An 11374-nucleotide genomic window follows, 5' to 3' on the forward strand; every position below is an offset into this window, starting at 1 on the left:
TGTGTTGGTTTAAGCTGCCTCGTCAGCACGGACGTGTGGGCCAACCCTGTCATAAACAGGTTTAAACGAGCCTAATCGGCACTAGGTAGTAGTTTTTGGCGCGGATTAAGAAATTTTGGATATGTTTTTGCTATTTTTTGTACAATAGTTTCTTCCTAGGGCTGGTTGAAAGTGGTAGCTTTTTGTAAAATACTCTATATATTGTAAGTAGGAGTGAAAGTTAAGCTTTAAAAGCCAATAAACAAGGCTAGTCACATAGTGCCTATGTGTACATGACTGAAAGTAAATATCAACCATGAGTGACTAATATCTTGACGGAAAACTCAAAACTATGGAAATACTACCATTTTTTGCATGGTTGGAAATACTAGCAATGTTCACGTGCGTTGCAACATATTATAATTAGAATAATACTTATTCACAAACTTGATACAAAACACTTTAATTTTGATATACATATATCACTAGAGATATATTATGTTTCAATCAGGATATATTCCTTGGGCTGTTTTGGTGAGGTGAGGGAGGGATGTGGTTGGTTTTAAGATATTAATTATGGGTTTTTCTGCAAATTTGTAGAGAACTGGGATGTTGTTGAGAAAAGGCAATAACTTACCTCACAGTCGTTAGATGTAAATCTGATGGTCAGAAATGACGGATGGCAGTCACACCATCATCATCAACTTAGTTTTCTGTAGGAGTACTAGCAAGATGTCCGTGCATTGCACGGAACATCAAGATGCATTTTTTTATATAAAACACTTGTTATGATTGATCCATGCGGGAGTAATCCCATGTGTAAAAACTAATGATATCTCGAGAAAGAGGAGATAAGGTGAAGAGGAGTGGGGCAAGGTGGTGATTGGTGGTCGGACTGAGTGGAGGCATGGGGATGAATGACGCCAGCAGCAGCCACTAGGCCAGTTTGTTTCAGAGGCTTCTATTTTAATTGCTCAACAATGAGATTGTTGAAGACAAGGATAAACAACGAAAAAGTCTCGTCTCTGCAAATATGGAGAGAAGTACAGATATCTTTTAGTTTAGGACCTGTTCAGAGCCCCTCCGCTCAACTGCTCCGCTCCGGAAGCGGGCGGAGCAGCGCCAAACGGTACAACTCCGCAGAGTCGAAAGAGCGGAGCGGAGCGGTTCGCAATTGAATCTCAGGGAGTCGCTGAAACCGAGCTCCCCACCACGACTCCTTCACTTTTCCCCCTCCCCAACATGCCGGTTCGATCCAATCTGATCGCATCCTAGGACCTCCCCCGACCATGGAACCCTAGCGTTGCGCCGCCGCCGCCGCCATAGTTCTCCGACCACCCCTGCAACCCCACCATCTCCTCGCCCCTCCTCATCCCCGACCAAATTCTCACCCCTGCAACCTCGCCATCTCCTCGCCCCCTCCTCATCCAAGGCAGCTTTCTATTCGGTAATAACTTTGGGGGCATACAGGTTGTGTGGACCTCTGGCGACTGAGATCACCAGGGCCTCGTCCTCGTCGCCGGGAGCTCGGATTCATCGTCAGCAAGGCCTGCATCCACGCCTACATCACATCTAGCAAGGTGAGATCCATATCCCCTCTTCACCCTTGTTCCTCTACATGTTCTTGATTCATAATCTTGATTAGTTCTACATGTTCTTGCTTCCTGGTTCTTGATTCCAGTAAGTATTAGTACTACATGTCTATAATTCCAGCAAGGATTATGTGAGGAAATTCAGCGGAAGGGGATGGATTACGGGAGTTGGTAGAGAAAGGGGACGGGTGACAGAGTGCATAGAGACAAATATAGTTTCTTCAAAGATAACAAATACACACTACAGGATTATCATGGATGATGTAAACATATATGTATTGCCTCTATTTCTTTTATTCGCCTTGACATGGAGGGAGTTAACTAGCTAGCTCGTTGATCCTCATTAGTGATGAGAAAAGGTGCTTTTCTGTCTGTGCTATTGTGTGCGAAACAGTTCAGTCATTGCCGAGAACGAGATGCAAATGTTTAATATATAGCCTACCTTGAGTTTATTGATGCTGCAGCTAGTAAATTACTCCTGTTTGATTATGTACATGATCTTATCTGTGAAATCTATATATGGCTTACTATTTATTTACTAAACAATATCTGATGCACATTATGTATTCCACAAAAAAAATCCTAAGCATATGCCCTATGTATATTTTTATGCTTAAATTGGTGTTCGTATAGTCAGTTTATTTTTCTTTTCTGTATTTCTCAAAAAGCTTAGTGATGTGCACAGCTCCAGTACATGTCATTGTATATGTTTTTCTCAGTAAATGCAAGACATCATATTTAACACTAGCCCCCTATACACCGTAAGTATGCCATGATGGGCATGTGAATTGCCCAGTCCTGTTGGCTGCTTACTACCCAGGCGTTCTCAACATATATTTATAAGAATTTTGTTTGCATGACTAGTACATATGGGTTTGACACTTCCAGTGAGTTGTAATCTAGACACTTGTACTTACAAGGATTTTGTTTGCATGAGTAGTGATTTGTAACAGTGAGTTCTCAATTTATGACCAATAATTGCCTCTGTTTCTTTTATTTGCCTTGACATGGAGGGAGTGAAGTAGCTAATGAACCCCTTCTCTGCCTATAACTTGTAAATATTACTTTTATTTTAGTGAGAGAATGTGATATGATATCTGCTCGATGCCCATAAACTCTATCGTTGCTCTGTTTTATTATAATTGTCTGTTCGAGGAGTTCCCCGTTCGACCGAGCTGTGTGTACCCAGTTGAGTCAACATTACTTGCCTTTGAAATCTGTTAGTATTGAGATTTGCTTAAAACAATATTATTTATTTTGGGATTTTCTTAAGACATTATTATTTGTTTGTATTACAGTAGCTTTGCTGATTCTTTTTCAACTAGGAGCATGATTGATGATTGTTCATGCATATGTGTTCAGTTGTGATGCTTGCAATTAATGTGTAGTTTTCTTGAAGATTGTCTGTCGATTGGAGTGACGATAACACTACGATCTTGACCGAGCTCTTTGTCCAGCAAGTGCATGACACTTGACCCAAAATGCTTATGAGGAAGTTGCAAAGGATTTCAAAATCAGAACAGGTCTGGAGTACACCAGGCTCCAGTTGAAGAACAAGTGGGATAAGTTGAAGACTGGTTACAGCAATTTCAGAAAGCTCAAGTTGAAGGAGACCGGTGGTGGTTGGGACTATGAGAGAAACACCATCAAGCAAGATGCTGAATGGTGGAAGAAAGCAAAGATAGTGGGTCATGACTTTTCCTATTTGTTCTTATCATATAAGCAATTGTTCTGTGAGTAGTGATGCTAATTAATCTTTGTTTTGTTGTATTTCAGGACATTCCTGGCTGTGGCAAGTTCCAAAAGCGTGGACTACAAAATGAGAATCACTTATCTATCATGTTTGGTGACATCACGAGTGATGGTACAGATCACTGGAATCCATGTGCCTGATTTTCAACGAGGTGTGGCGCCAAGAACACCTAAGGAGAAATTTAACAAGATACACTCATCCAAGCTTAATGTGATCGAGAGAGCGTTTGGCGTGTGGAAAATGAAGTGGCAGATTCTACTAAAGATGCCCAATTATTTGGTTGAAACTCAGAAGATGATAGTGGCTGCAACTATGACCCTTCACAACTATGTTCGATATCATGATAAGGGTGATCTTCACTTTCTTCAAGTCGACAGAGATCCCAGCTATGTCCCAACTATCCCTTCAAGGTATCAACGGTACGCCATCCCTCCAAATGCATCAGACGCGTCAACCTCAGAGGCTAGCGATAAAGACATGGACCGGTTTTGTAATAGACTAGCAACTGATATTGCTCTTGGTTGGTGAATTTCACTTCTGCTATAAATGTGAGTACACTCTAGTTTCTACCCCATGCATGTGTTTTTATTTGTTACAATTCTATAGTTTTTACCTTGCTTGATAAATTTATGCTTTATCATAGATGACTGGTCGTAAAGTTAAACATGTGAATGTTGTCTCCAAACATGTGAATGCCATCTCCAAACAAGTAGAAAATGTTCACTGCCTTTGTTATTCACTGATATATTAGCCATAATATTACTTGTCATTTATTTCCTTGTGGCAAGATGTATAAGTCTAGAATCCGGAATATGTTGTTAGCTAGTTCAGTGACTATATCATTCTGCTTCTGTCACATATCTTATGTGTTTTTGTACCTATTAATAAATTTTTAATTTTGCAGCTGAAATTATTTGAAGTAGAGTATAAATGTTTTTGGTTCTATTCAAGCCATCACCAGCTGCCACAATAGGAAAGAAGCAAGCAAAACAACCAGAAGCGCTCAGTTTGCCGCACCCAACAATTCTTATTTACGGGAAAGCCAACCAAAATATTCAATTCAGACTTCGTAGAGCCGGTGCTACTGCTGTGCATAAAGATTTTCATGTTTTGAAAATTGTTTCTCCAGGAGGTTCACTAGAACTAGATTGATGTCTACAAAATATGTGTATTTATGTGGCTTTTGTTCGTGTTTGTCATCTGAAAATCCTATTTGTTTATGTTGATAAAATCATGTAATTTCAGCAAACTCATGCTGAAGTGTTCTTGTGCGATAAATTCCATTATGTGTGAAATTTTGCACAATGAAATTATGTGTGAAATTTCTGCATTATTTGCAGTGAACTCAGCAGTTTAGTGCAATTTTGTGCATCCTTGGCACAAGTCAACACGTGCTTGTACTGATCAGTGTTGTCAAACCAGATCGATGTGTGGTGGGAGCCAGTAATCCAGAGTACGGAGTGGAGTTGGTTGCAGAACAAGTTGCCTGCTCCTGATTTGTCATGAGGAGCCAACTATCTAGGAGCGGGGAGTGGAGCTGCGAATTTGATGGAGTGGAGTGGTTCCGAACATGCTCTTAATTTTCATCCGTCAGATATAGATCGGATGGTCTATATTGCAAGATGGCATGCGTACCATCATCATCAACTCAGTTTTTATATAAGAGAAGAAATATAAGTATGGAGATACAAAACGTATTACTGATACTTGTTTCCGTAAACTAGGATCTACATTCTATTCAACGGCTCAACATGTGAGGCCTCAACACAATGACTTCTCGACTGTGTAAAACAAATGTTTTCCCGTCGCCGATAAGGAGGGGGTGAAGGCGGCGCGCTTTCGGCTTGCTCTAGTCCTAGTAGTCATACTAGGTGGTCTATGCACGTGTATATTTATTCTTTTTCATGTCTCGTGTTCGCCGTACTGTCATGACTGTTGATGAACAGACGGTAAGTTATTCACGGGGAAACCCTTGTTGAGCGTGTTTGCGAGAGAGAGAGAGAGAGCGTGTGTGTGTGTGTGTGATATGTCTAGAGACCGAGACAATGATAAGAGATTCTTTGTGTGGAGGATAGAGAGAGACATGTACAATGTTGTGTAACGTGGAGACACATAGACATAATTAGAGAGTGACTATGTGAGATACACATGCGAACATGGGTAGAGATGTGTGAGTTAGAGAGATGGACAATTTTGGTGTGCATCCGAGCTAGAGAGGGGGGATATATACATACCTAGAGTTGGAGAGAATATGCAAGGGTGTGTGTCTTAAAAGAAGGATCCAGATAGATGGGTGTTTGTGCGTGTCTGTGTGCGCGTTTGTGTGTGAGAGGGAGTGTGTGTATGTGGAGTAGAGAGACCACTAATGATGTAAACCTAGTATAAGGGAAGGGGGAATGGTGTGACATGTGCGTCAAAGAGAGACAAAGGCATGTGTAGTAGCGGGATAGCATGGGTGTGGGCGGGGAGCAGACTATTTGGAAGAGACATCGAGTGTGTGTGGGAGAGGGGTGCAAGAGCGAGAGAGAGAGCTAGCGACGGAGAGAGAGAGAGAGAGAGAGAGGGAGAGAGGGGTCGTTTGTGTCCATAAGTGGCGTATAGATAGGGAGACAATGTTGATGTTGTTTGATATTGGCCTATGTACGGAGACGCAAGGGAAGCGAGTCATCGTGTGTGTGATAGGGACTTCATGAGAGATCTAGAATAAATGGTGTAGAGAACAACATGCGAGATTGAGAACGATGATACATTAAGGAGTTATGGAAAGATTCACAACATATATGTATACATGGAAGGAGGTGGGGTGGGTTCGCATGTGGGAGAGATAGAAAAAGGAGAGTGGTGCACAAGGAGACAAAGTGTCTTGTTTTAATTGGGGTAGTGTGTGAGGTGAGTGTGCGAGAACCACACATAACTAGGGATATAGACGTTTGGGGGCGACATTTTGTGTGTATGGGAAAGATACACTCTACATAGTGCGTGTGCTTGGGAAAGAGAGATGTCGGGTGACCTAAAGAGTGGGGAAAGAGATGTGTGCATGCCGGAGAGACAAAGTGATAGAGACCTATATTGGGGTCTGGACTTCGGTAGAGAGGGGGGGTGTTAATGTGCTTGTGTGTTCGTGTCTAGGGGAGAGAACGACTTGTGTGTGTGGAGGGGGTGGGGGTGGGGAGGGGGTTGGCTTCAGATAAAGAGTGAGGTGTCTATATTTGAGGGACTTGAGTGTAATTGAGATATATATGGTTAATAGTGTGTATACTCATGGTTGATCAATTTGTTTCATAGTTTGGACTATGAGATAACGATACTTTTGAACATGCGTGATATACCTTGATGTACCAGAATTATAAACCTAAGATTGAAATTTTGGAATTCGACTCCACCATTAGCTTTTGTAATTCATTTAAATGGAGGTACATTTTTAAGCCGGGATTTCGTGATTTCAAATTCATATATCAAACCTAGAGATATACACATACACGCATGTTCAAACTTTATAATCATCCACTTTATTCATACATATACACATTTTTGCTTTTGTCATCATATTTATAATGAACACATTTGGAATTTCATTTGAATTGGACCGTATGATGGTATTTGCTTGTACTAGCTCAATGATCCATATTTGAATTGAATGGACAATCTAAGTTTCGAGTTGGAGATATTGATTTTCAAAACTTGCACCTTTTTTGCGTGCAAAACAAATAAATTCTCGGCCATGATATCATAGTCGGCCGTACAAGAGCAGAACACTTATAATTTTAGACGCCAAAAACTTTCAAACTTCCCACTCACATCGAAATATCTCGCGTCCGAAAGTTTAATCCTACGATATTCCTGTTTTACCCCTGCCACATAAATGGAAAAATGCTGCTTTGGTAACTCCATTGTTTTCCCCTCTTTGCCTCCAACATTCTTCCCTAGAGCCCCTCCCCTTCCCCTCCCCGACCCTCCCAACCACGGCAAGCCGCCGAATCTAGTCCTCCGCCGCAGCGGTGGACCTCACACCCCGGTGGATCTACCTTCCGCACCTTGGAACCCCCAACTGCCAACTCACCACTTTACCGGAACCGCTTCAACGACTGGCTTGTCCATCGCTCCAGATCTCCTTAACCGCCATCATGGTCCACTGCACCGGATCTGCTTAACCAGCGCCCTCCACCACCATCGTGTAGGCCCTTCACCGACTCCCTCGTCCGCCCCATCGCTGGCCCTTCATACAAGCCCTCGTCCGCCGCAACAGATCCGCCTCACCAAAAGCACTGTACACCGTGCCTGCCGAAGCCTTCGTCCACCGCACCGGACCCGCTCCACGGACGCCATATTCAACTCCATCGGCCCTGCTTTACTAACGTCACAGCCTCATCAGGTTATTTTGATTTGTACTCCTTTGCTTTTTCTCTTCTTTATCGTGCAACTATTCACTTACCAGAGATGGACTTTCTTCTATGTCGACAGGTGCCGCAAATGAAGCACCTAAGCCGCTTTAGCGACGGCGACAGCCGGCCCAAACTCAACCGCAACACGAGCACCATCGACGGTCCTTAGCTATCAAGTATGACAACGATACACATACGCCACCGAGAATCAGGTACTATTATCCAATATCCGGCGCCTATGTTCACTTTTTTAGCATAAGCACCGCACCTTTGAATTTCTTCAGGGCATCATTCAATTTTTCATGAGACGCGTTATTCTGCTTGCACCTGTAGGGCCATAATTCTGGCCATGAACATGTTACATGTGGTAAATTACGTACCAGCGCACATATATCAATATGATTTAGTTTTCTCCTACGTATTATTGTACTTCCTAGATATCACTGCCTACTATTTTACTTCTTGCATGCTATATTTATGATAATGGTGTTGTTCTAATGCCACCCGTTGGTTCCATCAGACTGCTTCATGTTCTCTATGCTTAATTACACATCAACAAACTAGCATGTGGTTCCGCTGCTTTTTGTTTGTTATACCCTACATTTTCTGATGCTAGCTATTACATCACTGCTCCAAGCCTCTGTTCATTACTTTTTTGTGTGTTCTTGATCTTCCCAAGTTGCATGACTAATTTGATGCTTGTATTAATTATGGAGCTGCCAACCCCATCAAGCAAAATATTTGTTCTTTTGGGGCTGGCACCTCAAACAAGCATAAAAATAGAGTGAAGCAGATATATTGTTGTGTAAGCACACACCCTTCTTTCATTAGTTTAGGTGAACCATTGATGATCAATTTGAACCAGTGCATGCGATTAAAATTAATTTTACCTAAATAGAGGGTGCAGAATAAACTACAACAATTAGATTTGCAACCACGGGATGCTGATGATATCTTCAAAGAACATTGCAATAGCAGCGGGGCTTCACAACAACATATGGTAAGCCAGTGTGTTTTAGTACATGTGAAATGTAATGTGTGTGGGCTGCTTTCTTGGCCTGTGCCCTCAACCTATAATCCTACAGAATTACAAATAGTTTAGTTGTCTGCTTTTCTGCATTGCTTGATTCGAATGCTTGTTTGTTACTTGTTAGGCTATACCTGAGTTGGCCAGTATGTCGGCAGTGCCTGCTGTACTATCATAAAGAAATGCATGCCTAGTTCATTTGAGTCCTTAACTTTTCCTATGAACTTCATCACAAGACTGTCTTCGTAGTTTATATGAGGCCACACTGTTAAGTGCTTTCTCAGATTATTTCAACAGCTTAGATGCCTTGGCAACTTAAATATAGCGGTGGTACACTCCCTTTCAACTAGGGATGTCAATTGGGTCCTGTTTAATCCCGATTAAAGTCCACTAGTGGTATGATAGTTCAAAAGAGTTTTTGTTTTTTGAGGAAAATGAACTAGGGAGCTAGCAAAAACTAACTAGATGGGACTGGCGGATGTCGTTTATTTGTCACTTACATCCCTAGTTTCATCTTACCATTTTAATTTCTTTTTGGATGATGCTTCTACAAACCATTTACATATAACTTGCCATGCTCGGCAATAATTCATATGTTGTTTACAATGTAAGCTTACTGTCTGGATCATGCGATAACTATCTCTTACTTATGTCCAGTGGAATTTCAGGATGCCGTTCACACTAGGGCACAATGTATACGCCCAGAATCTATTTGTGGAAGTAGTGCGCCATCCATGTTACCAGATGGTAGCAGTTCAGAGGCAACACCGCCGGAGAGCAGTCTGAGCACATATATTATAGTTCTTAAGGCTCTACTAGAGGTAGAAAGAGATGGTGTGGCTGCCATGAATGAGGTAATGTTGACCTTGAGGCTGGAAATTATGCAATTAACTGCACGCATTATGTAAGAAACCCAAGAATTGGAGGAAGTGAGAATTTTGTATTTGAAGACGGAGGAGGTCCTACTGTTTCTGCTATCTGAAGCGCATGGTAATCCTAGTTCTTCTTTAGATACCAGTTGAAATTGTCATTAGATTATTGTACTTGCATGTTGTGTCATGTCTCTGAATGGATTATGTTGTAAGACACCCTTTGTTGTCCATGTGTTGTAATGATCCGAATTTTTTAGGCAATGTAATCCTCAGTACTTGTATGATTGACATACGGTGAACTGTTTTTCGCGTGAGCATATTGTATTGGATGCAATAACTGTTTGACTCAAAGTGTATCCAACCTACTGAATTCGAAGATCACGACATTTATAAATCATAATCATATATAAAGGTGGAATAAATCTTTGTTGTGGTTTTTAAGAAATAAATAACAAAAATGTAGAATTATCTATGGATATTCGTAATCGAATACAAATTGGATTTGAATTTAGTTGCCAGGGCCCAAGGCAAACATGAATGTTAATTCTCCCAAGTTTTGAACGAAGCGGCTAAACACCCACTATCATTTGTGGGCTACCCGAAGCAAGTGTTTGCGAGATGGAAATTACTGTCTACCCCTGACACTTGACATCCTTATCGACCGGATTTACACTGTTGTCGATAGTGGTAGACTAGTAACTTCAATCAGACGTGACACGACCGCCTCTGAGCCCATTCAGACACGGTGGGTGCCAAACATGGGCGACAAAACACATTTGATTCAAGCTCATCCGAAAGACATGTGTCTCTCCCTCCATTTCCCCATTCATACACGGTGGGCGGCAAAACAAACTCTCCTCGTCCGAAATCGATGCAGGCAAATATTTTAAATAGGGGCAGATGTGTAACTTCCCCCAGATGTGACACAACCGCCCTACCTGTCAGCCCCATTCATACACGTGGGCGCCAACCGTGGGCGGCAAAACACCCTCTCCTCGCCCGAAATCCGTACCGGCAAATATTTGGGAGATGCGAGATTACCGTCCTATCCCCAACTGGTCAGGTCGAGTTGTTCTCCCTTAGTATATTTTGAATCTGCCATGTCAGGCCGACTTGTTCTTCTTTACTATATGTTGAAGCTGTCATCTGCGAAGTATCATCACTTCTGGGGCTCTCATATTTTGAGTAGTAGGCCATATTATATTAATGTACACACCAAATTACAGCATGCATGACATCTCTCAGAAGAATTGCAGAGTTAGCACAAAGGGGTTTACAGGGAGGCGTATTGGATTAGAATCACTTCTGCATTACAAACATAATCTCACTTGTTTTTATGTTTTCATGCATGTCAGGTATTGAACATTATCAAAATGAATATGAGAATGGGCGCACGAGAGCAATATTGCGGAAAAATCCACTGGCTAACAAACTTGGCATGGTGGAGGATGGCCTATCTTATTCACCCATCAAGGTGCTTGCTCTAACTTGGCAAGGTTGTATTGGTCGCACATATTTTGCATCTGACCTCTTGCATTACTTCTACTTTGTTACACCATCTGCTTAGTTTAAGCATCATATATGAATATATTCCATACCTATCCATTTTCTGTACCTTTTCCATGTGTCGTCATACTATGTTTTTCGAGTCAAATTTTATTCTTTCATAATAGACGTCCAAAAGGAAGAGGGTGAGTGCAGATCCTCAAGGAGTACAAACTAGGTATTTGGAAAAGGTAGTGATACCTGTTAAATCAGATAGATCAACA

At 41.7% G+C, this 11374-nt stretch overlaps 1 long non-coding RNA gene across 2 annotated transcripts; it reads left to right on the forward strand.

Moving 5' to 3' along the window:
• Positions 1-1113: 1113 nt before the first annotated feature.
• On the forward strand, positions 1114-4629 carry LOC123127516 (uncharacterized). 2 transcript variants are annotated; one of them, XR_006462562.1, is made up of 4 exons: positions 1114-1559; positions 2971-3259; positions 3348-3872; positions 4229-4629. It is a non-coding gene; the product is annotated as an uncharacterized lncRNA (long non-coding RNA). The 2 variants fall into 2 exon arrangements; XR_006462561.1 differs by having other exon boundaries at positions 1122-1559; positions 2971-3255.
• Positions 4630-11374: the final 6745 nt, after the last annotated feature.

Source organism: Triticum aestivum, chromosome 6A (genome assembly GCF_018294505.1).
Source record: "Triticum aestivum cultivar Chinese Spring chromosome 6A, IWGSC CS RefSeq v2.1, whole genome shotgun sequence".
NCBI lineage: Eukaryota > Viridiplantae > Streptophyta > Magnoliopsida > Poales > Poaceae > Triticum > Triticum aestivum.